The following is an 11,620-nucleotide window of genomic DNA, read 5'->3' on the forward strand; positions in this document are numbered from 1 at the left end:
ATGTTTTGAGAGACAAAGAAGGGCACTACATACTAATAAAAGGGGCAATTCAGCAAGAAGAAATAATCATAAATGTCTATGCACCCAATCAAGGTGCCACAAAATACATGAGGGAAACACTGACAAAACTAAAGGAAGCAATTGATGTTTCCACAATAATTGTGGGAGACTTCAACACATCACTCTCTCCTATAGATAGATCAACCAGACAGAAGACCAATAAGGAAATTGAAAACCTAAACAATCTGATAAATGAATTAGATTTAACAGACATATACAGGACATTACATCCCAAATCACCAGGATACACATACTTTTCTAGTGCTTATGGAACTTTCTCCAGAATAGATCATATGCTGGGACATAAAACAAGCCTCAATAAATTTAAAAAGATTGAAATTATTCAAAGCACATTCTCTGACCACAATGGAATACAATTAGAAGTCAATAACCATCAGAGAATTAGAAAATTCACAAATACCTGGATGTTAAACAACACACTCCTAAACAACCAGTGGGTTAAAGAAGAAATAGCAAGAGAAATTGCTAAATATATAGAGACAAATGAAAATGAGAACACAACATACCAAAACCTATGGGATGCAGCAAAAGCAGTGCTAAGGGGGAAATTTATAGCACTAAACACATATATTAAAAAGGAAGAAAGAGCCAAAATCAAAGAACTAATGGATCAACTGAAGAAACTAGAAAACGAACAGCAAACCAATCCTAAACCAAGTAGAAGAAAAGAAATAACAAGGATTAAAGCAGAAATAAATGACACAGAGAACAAAAAAACAATAGAGAGGATAAATATCACCAAAAGTTGGTTCTTTGAGAAGATCAACAAGATTGACAAGCCCCTAGCTAGACTGACAAAATCAAAAAGAGAGAAGACCCATATAAACAAAATAATGAATGAAAAAGGTGACATAACTGCAGATCCTGAAGAAATTAAAAAAATTATAAGAGGATAGTATGAACAACTGTATGTCAAGAAACTGGATAATGTAGAGGAAATGGACAATTTCCTGGAAACATATGAACAACCTAGACTGACCAGAGAAGAAATAGAAGACTTCAACCAACCCATCACAAGCAAAGAGATCCAATCAGTCATCAAAATTCTTCCCACAAATAAATGCCCAGGGCCAGATGGCTTCACAGGGGAATTCTACCAAACTTTCCAGAAAGAACTGACACCAATCTCACTCAAACTCTTTCAAAACATTGAAGAAAATGGAACACTATCTAACTCATTTTATGAAGCTAACATCAATCTAATACCAAAACCAGGCAAAGATGCTACAAAAAAGGAAAACTACCAGCCAATCTCCCTAATGAATATAGATGCAAAAATCCTCAACAAAATACTTGCAAATTGAATCCAAAGACACATTAAAAAAATCATACACCATGACCAAGTGGGGTTTATTCCAGGCATGCAAGGATGGTTCAACATAAGAAAATCAATCAATGTATTAAAAGACATTAACAAGTCAAAAGGGAAAAATCAATTGATCATCTCAATAGATGCTGAAAAAGCATTTGACAAAATCCAACATCCGTTTTTGATAAAAACACTTCAAAAGGTAGGAATTGAAGGAAACTTCCTCTACATGATAAAGAGCATATATGAAAAACCCACAGCCAGCATAGTACTCAATGGTGAGAGACTGAAAGCCTTCCCTCTAAGATCAGGAACAAGACAAGGATGCCCGCTGTCACCACTGTTATTCAACATTGTGCTGGAAGTGCTAGCCAGGGCAATCCGGCAAGACAAAGAAATAAAAGGCATCCAAATTGGAAAAGAAGAAGTAAAACTGTCATTGTTTGCAGATGATATGATCTTATATCTAGAAAACCTTGAGAAATCGATGATACAGCTACTAGAGCTAATAAACAAATTTAGCAAAGTAGCGGGATACAAGATTAATGCACATAAGTTAGTAATGTTTCTATATGCTAGAAATGAACAAACTGAAGAGACACTCAAGAAAAAGATACCATTTTCAATAGCAACTAAAAAAATCAAGTACCTAGGAATCAACTTAACCAAAGATGTAAAAGACCTATACAAAGAAAACTACATAACTCTACTAAAAGAAATAGAAGGGGACCTTAAAAGATGGAAAAATATTCCATGTTCATGGACAGGAAGACTAAATGTCATTAAGATGTCAATTTTACCCAAACTCATCTACAGATTCAATGCAATCCCAATCAAAATTCCAACAACCTACTTTGCAGACTTGGAAAAGCTAGTTATCAAATTTAATTGGAAAGGGAAGATGCCTCGAATTGCTAAAGACACTCTAAAACAGAAAAACGAAGTGGGAGGACTTACACTCCCTGACTTTGAAGCTTATTATAAAGCCACAGTTGCCAAAACAGCATGGTACTGGCACAAAGATAGACATATAGATCAATGGAATCGAATTGAGAATTCAGAGATAGACCCTCAGATCTATGGCCGACTGATCTTTGATAAGGCCCCCAAAGTCACTGAACTGAGTCATAATGGTCTTTTCAACAAATGGGGCTGGGAGAGTTGGATATCTATATCCAAAAAATGAAAGAGGACCCCTACCTCGCCCCATACACAAAAATTAACTCAAAATGGACCAAAGATCTCAATATAAAAGAAAGTACCATAAAACTCCTAGAAGATAATGTAGGAAAACATCTTCAAGACCTTGTATTAGGCGGCCACTTCCTAGACTTTACACCCAAAGTACAAGCAACAAAAGACAAAATATATAAATGGGAACTCCTCAAGCTTAGAAGTTTCTGCACCTCAAAGGAATTTCTCAAAAAGGTAAAGAGGCAGCCAACTCAATGGGAAAAAAATTTTGGAAACCATGTATCTGACAAAAGACTGATATCTTGCATATATAAAGAAATCCTACAACTCAATGACAATAGTACAGTCGGCCCAATTATAAAATGGGCAAAAGATATGAAAAGACAGTTCTCTGAAGAAGAAATACAAATGGCCAAGAAACACATGAAAAAATGTTCAGCTTCGCTAGCTATTAGAGAGATGCAAATTAAGACCACAATGAGATACCATCTAACACCGGTTAGAATGGCTGCCATTAAACAAACAGGAAACTACAAATGCTGGAGGGGATGTGGAGAAATTGGAACTCTTATTCATTGTTGGTGGGACTGTATAATGGTTCAGCCACTCTGGAAGTCAGTCTGGCAGTTCCTTAGAAAACTAGATATAGAGTTACCATTCGATCCAGCGATTGCACTTCTCGGTATATACCCGGAAGATCGGAAAGCAGTGACATGAACGGATATCTGCACGCCAATGTTCATAGCAGCATTATTCACAATTGCCAAGAGATGGAAACAACCCAAATGTCCTTCAACAGATGAGTGGATAAATAAAATATGGTATATACACACGATGGAATACTACGCGGCAGTAAGAAGGAATGATCTCGTGAAAGATATGACAACATGGATGAACCTTGAAGACATAATGCTGAGCGAAATAAGCCAGGCACAAAAAGAGAAATATTATATGCTACCACTAATGTGAACTTTGAAAAATGTAAAACAAATGGTTTATAATGTAGAATGTAGGGGAACTAGCAATAGAGAGCAATTAAGGAAGGGGGAACAATAATCCAAGAAGAACAGATAAGCTATTTAACGTTCTGGGGATGCCCAGGAATGACTATGGTCTGTTAATTTCTGATGGATATAGTAGGAGCAAGTTCACAGAAATGTTGCTATATTAGGTAACTTTCTTCGGGTAAAGTAGGAACATGTTGGAACTTAAGCAGTTATCTTAGGTTAGTTGTCTTTTTCTTACTCCTTTGTTATGGTCTCTTTGAAATGCTCTTTTATTGTATGTTTGTTTTCTTTTTAACTTTTTTTTTTCATACAGTTGATTTAAAAAAGAAGGGAAAGTTAAAAAAAATAAAAGAAAGAAAAACAAGGAAAAAAAAAAGATGTAGTGCCCCCTTGAGGAGCCTGTGGAGAATGCAGGGGTATTCGCCTACCCCACCTCCATGGTTGCTAACATGACCACAGACATAGGGGACTGGTGGTTTGATGGGTTGAGCCCTCTACCAGAGGTTTTACCCTTGGGAGACAGTTGCTGCAAAGGAGAGGCTTGGCCTCCCTATGGTTGTGCCTAAGAGCCTCCTCCCGAATGCCTCTTTGTTGCTGAGATGTGGCCCTCTCTCTCTAGCTAAGCCAACTTGAAAGGTGAAATCACTGCCCCCCCCCTACATGGGATCAGACACCCAGGGGAGTGAATCTCCCTGGCAACATGGAATATGACTCCCGGCGAGGAATGTAGACCTGGCATCGTGGGACGGAGAACATCTTCTTGACCAAAAGGGGGATGTGAAAGGAAATGAAATAAGCTTGAGTTGCGGAGAGATTCCAAAAGGAGCCGAGAGGTCACTCTGGTGGGCACTCTTACGCACACTTTAGACAACCCTTTTTAGGTTCTAAAGAATTGGGGTAGCTGGTGGTGGATACCTGAAACTATCAAACTACGACCCAGAACCCATGAATCTCGAAGACAGTTGTATAAAAATGTAGCTTATGACGGGTGACAATGGGATTGGGAAAGCCATAAGGACCACACTCTACTTTGTCTAGTTTATGGATGGATGAGTAGAAAAATAGGGGAAGGAAACAAACAGATAAAGGTACCCAGTGTTCTTTTTTACTTCAATTGCTCTTTTTCACTCTAATTATTATTCTTGTTATTTTTGTGTGTGTGCTAATGAAGGTGTCATGGATTGATTTGGGTGATGAATGTACCACTATGTAATGGTACTGTAAACAATCAAAAGTACAATTTGTTTTGTATGTCTACGTGGTATGTGAATATATCTCAATAAAATGAAGATTAAAAAAAAATATTTAGAGTAACCAAAGCCCACTAGTCTATGTCCTTATGTATATTGAAAAATTTAATGTGACAGGCTGCTTTATATGGCTTTGTTTTCTCACCATAAGGTATATTATTTTATATCTGTCACTAACTTTGTAAGCTTTTCAATATCAATTGACCTGGAGGCAAATGCCCTAAAGTGAGATATAAAATGAATGAAAAAACAGCAACAGGTAAGGCTTTTGTTCAACTTATTAGAATATACACTCAAAAACCAAAACTTCTCTTCATGAGTTGGAAATATGTTTTGTACCTATGTGAAACTTACTGCCCTTAGCCTTACAATTTCAGATCCTTGAATGAACAGGAGTGGTTGCTTTTCTGTTTCATAAGTTGCTCAACTGTAAATACAATAGGACAGCACGGATCCTGGAATTAGGTGAAATTCATTTTGAATGATCAGGTATCCCAAGGCAACTGAAAGATGGCACATCACTCTCTTTGAAGAGCTGTTTCTTTGCCAATGTAAGCTGGAGAATTCACTCTATTTGATTATGAGTTTCAAAGTATAATTGTTAAAATTAGAGGTAGCTTTTCTGCTGGCTTACAAAGCCAAATACATATTTATCTCATTAAAGAGGCCACAAGTCTTTTTCTGTCTTTCCTTTGATTTCAGTGACAAGGATCTATTGTATTTTAATGAAAGGATCCAACATACTAGGGCTTAAATAATTCCCTTTCCAGTTACACTCCATGTATAGCAAATCCTAATGAAAAAATAATTCTTATCTAGCGATTCAGTTCCAATTTTCCTACAAATTATGTCTTCTCAGTATCTTCTCCTCCCCCAGGTTTTGTTATCATTTTCTCAGAGATACTTAATCTTAAAAAAAAAAAAAAAAAAAAAAAAAAGCTGTGTATGAGAGGCACTAAAAAAAAACAAAAGCTTCAAAAGCAGCCACATTTATATAAAAAGTTGTGTAGTATATGACTATAAAGCCCTGTGGGCATTGTGTTTACTGTCAGGATTACGCCATTTCTTCATTTTGTAATGCCACCATAAATCTTCATGCATTATCTGATCCCAGTGTAGTTTCAATGGTGACTGCCCACTAGTAAACAAAAAATCTTGGAATAATGCTTAGCATACCAGACCTCTGCATCTCTGAGACAGTAACACTTAATACACATTTAGCCCAGAGACCAGGTTCAGCCTTCTACCTTGCATATTAGGCTTTGGTTATTTTAAGATTTTCTGGAATGCTCTTTATAAAAGGTACTCATACTTGTTTTCTTATAAAACAACTTATATAGTTATATCACTGGCTGCTTAATTCATTGGAATAAACATTGATATAATGTCAAAAAAAAAAAAGTGACTGTGGACTTAGATGATGCCACATCAGGCATTTGCTTCAAATTTATTTGGAGGTTTGCAAGGAGAAGGGGTGGGAATGGTTGTAAGCTTCTATGGGAAGAAGGGAGGGAAAACTACCTACCTTGAGTTCCTGTGGGGTGTGACATGTGGAGAGGAAAGCACCACACCACTATTTCATAGGGCAGCAGGGGATGCGTTTCCACAGGGAATAGCCAGAGAGGGGAGTGAAGGGAATGTAGGAAAACAATTTGTTTGAAAGTACTTATAGTGCAGACACTGATGAAAGGCCAGGGCTTCCTAGGGTACAGTAGATGTTTCTGGGAGTCAAGTGGGAGGAGGGAGATGGGATCTGCTTCAGCCAGTGTTTGTTGAATTATATTATTAAGAATAAGAACATACATTTGTTTACTATAAAAATGCTTTCAAAGTCATTATGAGTTATGGTACCATAGTTTCAGTCAGTTTCTTAGTTTGAAATCTAACATATATGCAAAAGTTATAGCTTTCAAATTACAATTTAATAAGTAGCTGTCCAACAAATTTCATACAGGATGTTACAGGTTACAGTTCCACCATTTCAATTATTTCCTTGGTGGAATTGTAACCTATCATATTCTTTGAAATTGGCTCTCTAATTACTTGTTAAATTGCACTTGGAAAGTTATCACTTTTATGTATATATGTTATATTCTACAATAAAATATATGATAAAAATGCCTTCATTGCATCTTCCCCATTATTCTCCACCTCTTAGCCAAGTTTATTTCTACTCACCATAGCATGGAACACATTGTCTGTTAAGGGATCTGTGTCTGGACAGCCCCATACCCTGGATGGAAGTTTTACCTGGGCAGAGTACTTAGATGGTGTTTTTGCAGCTGCGCTAACAGTGTTGAGTTTGTCACCAGGTGTTTGAGGGGTCAAAGAATGTATATATTTATTCCATAGTGAGTCGATATGAATAATCACTAATTAAATTTAATATGCAAGCTTTTTTACAAAACTATATTCAGCTAATTTAATTGTTTTATCCACAATTATTTTGAGAGATAAATTTTATTGTTCATTTTAAATGTCATGAAAGATTTTAAACATTTTGCTTTTGTTATCTCATTCATTCATCAAACACATATATAAGACCCAGAGAGAATAGATAACATTCCCAAGGTTTTCCACCTTAAACAAGATCTCAAATCCAGAGTTGTAGGTGTTAGAAACCTGTGGAATCCACATTCTAAAATAATATACTGTTTTCCCCACAAACTTCCATCTGTCTCACTCAACACAGGGATTTCCTTTGGCTTCTCTCATTAGAGCACTATGTTTAATTTTAGGACAGGCCATGATGGCCATTTCACATGGGCATGAGGGTTTTGTCTGGACATACTATTAGAATGCGCCCTTTCATGTGCAGAACTATTAAAATCAGCTTGTTGTTTTCTCTGCAATACTGTTGTGATTTTCATTGGAACTGCAAAGAATATATAAATAATATTAGGAGGAAATTTGTCTTTTCAACCATTAAATTTATCTCAAAAATTATTGTGATCTACCTTTATGTTAATACTATAAATTTTTCCATGATATACTTGAGTGGACCTTACTTTTGGTTGAGAGCATGTATGTGTATGTACAAGTTTGTGTAAGCCTATTCATATATAGGCATTATTAAAATGTAATCAAGGAAACATAAATATCCTGAATAGAAAATAACTAAACTAGAAGGTGGTGTGTGTGTGTGTGTATGTATATGTGTGTGTGTGTGTATAAAATACTTCAAAGCAAATCAGTCTGAGATAGCGTCCATGTTACTTCAATGAAAATGTTAACATAGTTTCAATTCCTGTGTTATGATATATATTTCTAAAAATTGAGGATATAGAATAGAATTTAATTAAATCATTAATAGTAATCATACAAATAGTAACTGTTACTAAGAGAAGGATTGAATTTCTCTGCTCGTTTGTATGGTGGCATGACAAATACAATATTATATATTATTGCTGGAAGGAGTAAGTGGTTTAATATAAGAAAAATATGTAGAATATTGCTTGGTATATAGCAGTTGCTTCTTAAGGGTTACCAGAAAAATGATTAATATATTTATGAATATTGCATAGCATTAAGTTTGGAAAAGTTTCACTGGTGAATATCATTCAATTATTAGTAAGATAATGTCTTAGTTTGCCAATGCTGCAGAATGCAAAACACCAGAGATGGATAGGCTTTTATAAAACGGGGGTTTATTTAGCTACACAGTTACAGTCTTAAGGTCACAAAGCATCCAAGGTAACACACCAGCAATCGGGTACCTTCACCGGAGGATGGCCAATGGTGTCTGGAAAACCTCTGCTAGCTAGGAAGGCAGCCAGCATCCGCTCCAAAGCTCTGGCCTCAAAATGGCTTTCTCCCAGGATGTTCCTCTCTAGCAAGCTTGCTCCTCTTCAAAACATCACTCACAGCTGCACTCACTTCCCTCTCTCTGAGTCAGCTCATTTATATAGCTCCACCGATCAAGGCCCACCCCGAATGGGTGGGGCCACACCTCCATGGGAACATCTCATCAAAATCATCACCCACAGCTGGGTGGGGCACATTCCAAGCAAATCTAACCAGCACCAAAAGGTCTGCCCCACAAGACCACAAAGATAATGGTATTTGGGGGACACAATACATTCAAACTGGCACAGATAATAAGAAAAATAAGAAAATAAAATCTACCAGTAGATAAAGTAATTTTACTTTTCTAATCATACATCTACAGAGGTAAACCCTCAAGACATATATCTGCCCTTCAGAAACTTAGATACTAAAAGGGAAACCATAACATGAAATGCCTATACAAATGAACAAATAATAAAATGCCAGAGAATGCAAAGGCTTACAAAATAAAACAAGCAAGGCAATGTGATATAATATTATGGGGCTACTATTTAAATTGGTTGGCCAGAAAAGGCCTGTTACACAGTGATATTTGGGCAAGGATCCAAAATGAATAAGGGCACAAGTCGATATTAAGTTGTGCAGAAAGAAAGTAATAGGGTAGGAAACAGCAGTGCAAAGGACCTGAAGGCATAAGGAAAAACAAGGACATCATTTTTGAAAATTTGGAAGTGTGGGTGTGCTATGAATGAGGTGAGACATGGATCCAATGACTTATCATGAAGGCCTAAAGAAATGGAGTCATTCAAAAGGCATTAGAAGGATTTGAACAAGAGGAGTTGTCAATGTGGCTAATGTTTTAAGAGGATCTCTTTGGCTATCGTATGGAGAGACTCTTAAGTCACAACTCTGAAAGTTTGTAAACACTCAGGAGGTTGGCATGGTGCCCAAGCAAGAGATGGCAGCTTTTGTATGTCAGTAGGGTAGTGTTGGAGAAGTGGGCAGTTGGAGAGTCTAAACTGAGGTTGCAACAAATAGAATTTGTGAATGAATTGGATGTGAGATATTAGAGAAAAAGTAGGGTCAATGATGATACTAAATTAAGGAAAATGTTTTATAATGTACAAATAGAGGGTGAATATTTTTGTCAAAAAAGAAGAGAAATTCCTAAAACCAACAATATACAAATTCTTTTGCCTTCTAAGAAAGAGAAAAAAAAATCTGTACTATGATAAACTGGGCAGTTATATTAAATATGTATATAGTTATACACATTAATGTTAGGATCAAAATTAAATGCCAATACCATGTATTTTATTCATTATCTTCCTGGAAGCAATAACCATATTATGCTAAGCAAATACAGAAACTAATGTATTTCATTATTGGAAAGCAAACACAAAATCAATACTTTTGGCATAAAATATAAAATATAAATGATATGGAACAACATTAGAATAAATGGAAATATCATATGAACCAATTAAGATGTTCAGAAAATGTAGCAGCCCACTATTAATATAGAAAAATTATGGTCCTAAAGAGTTAGAATTCTAAAATTTCTAGAAAATCATAAATTCAATATAATGCATATATTTCCTCAATATAACTCATCAAGGAATTTGCATTTCTTCCCTGAACTCCACTTAAGGGATGGCAAATAGATGTTAAGTGCTCCCAAAATACTCTAAAAACATTGTGGAATTTAATCCCAATCACACAGTTTTGCAGATTCATTTTCTAGTTATTATCAGGAATATGATGTTTTGTATTGGGAAGAATAAAAGGATGAGAGTTGCTCAAAGCTCTTTCAAGGATTATGGAAATTTCAAACATGTATAAAAGCAAGGGAATATCATGATGAACCCTCATGCATCTATCACACGGCTTCAGCAGTCATCAACACAAGGCAAATACTGCTCCATAAAACCCTCTCACCTCTCCAAGCACTGCATATTTTAAAGTAAACCTATTCTTTCATCTGTAACCTTTCACAACATCTCTAACAATACAGATTATTTTAAACATAAACAGTAAACCATTATCAAATTTAAAACAATTAATAATAGTTCCTGAATGTGATAAAATAAAGTTTATTGTAAAATATGCCAAATAAATAGATGCTGTGGTGGTTGAGTTAATAGGTGAATTTGGCTAGGTTGTGGTGTCCAGTTGTTTAGTCAAAGAAGCATTGGCCTGATTGTTAAGGTGAGGAAATTTCTCAGATTTGTATCATCAATTAGTTGATTGCCTCTGTAGCTGATTACATCTACAGTCACCTAAGGAAACTGCCTTGAACCATGAGAAAAGCCTCATCCAATCAGTGAAGTCCTGAAGGGAGAACTGATGATTTCAGCATTCAGAAGGAAAATTTTCCTTCTCTATTTCAGCAAACTTCCCCTGAGGTATTCATCAGAAACCTTCATTGGACTTCCCCACTTGTGGCCTGCCATACAGAATTCTGACTTGCCCATCCCCACAGTTGCATGAGCCAATTCCTAAATATATGTCATAAAAAAAATGTGTGTGTGTATATATATCAGATGTCCTCTTGATTCTTTTTCCCTGGGGTTCCTTGAATAATACCAGATTATCTATGCAAAACCCAACCTGACATGTAAATAATTAATTATATGCCAATTTTGTATTAGTAGTCTATATCCTTAACACTAGGAATAATATATTATTAAGAGATTTAATTCAATGTTTTTTAAGTATGTTGCTAGGTTGATGTTTTAAAGTTTGTACCCGATTTCATATCCATTTACATTGTACTGTATCATGATGGTAAATTTGCAAAATATTTGCTATCATTTCTTATTCCTATTGTCTAAAAATTTCCAGTTGGGAATGTCACAATAATAATTTTCACATATTAAAGTTCAATGTAATAGATTCATGTAAGTATATAACAATATTTATTTAATATGACATATTTAGTCAACTTGATAAAATAAAGGTAACAAACATCTATCTCAAAATATTTTCCTGAT

Source organism: Choloepus didactylus, assembly GCF_015220235.1.
Source record: "Choloepus didactylus isolate mChoDid1 chromosome 11 unlocalized genomic scaffold, mChoDid1.pri SUPER_11_unloc3, whole genome shotgun sequence".
Lineage (NCBI taxonomy): Eukaryota > Metazoa > Chordata > Mammalia > Pilosa > Megalonychidae > Choloepus > Choloepus didactylus.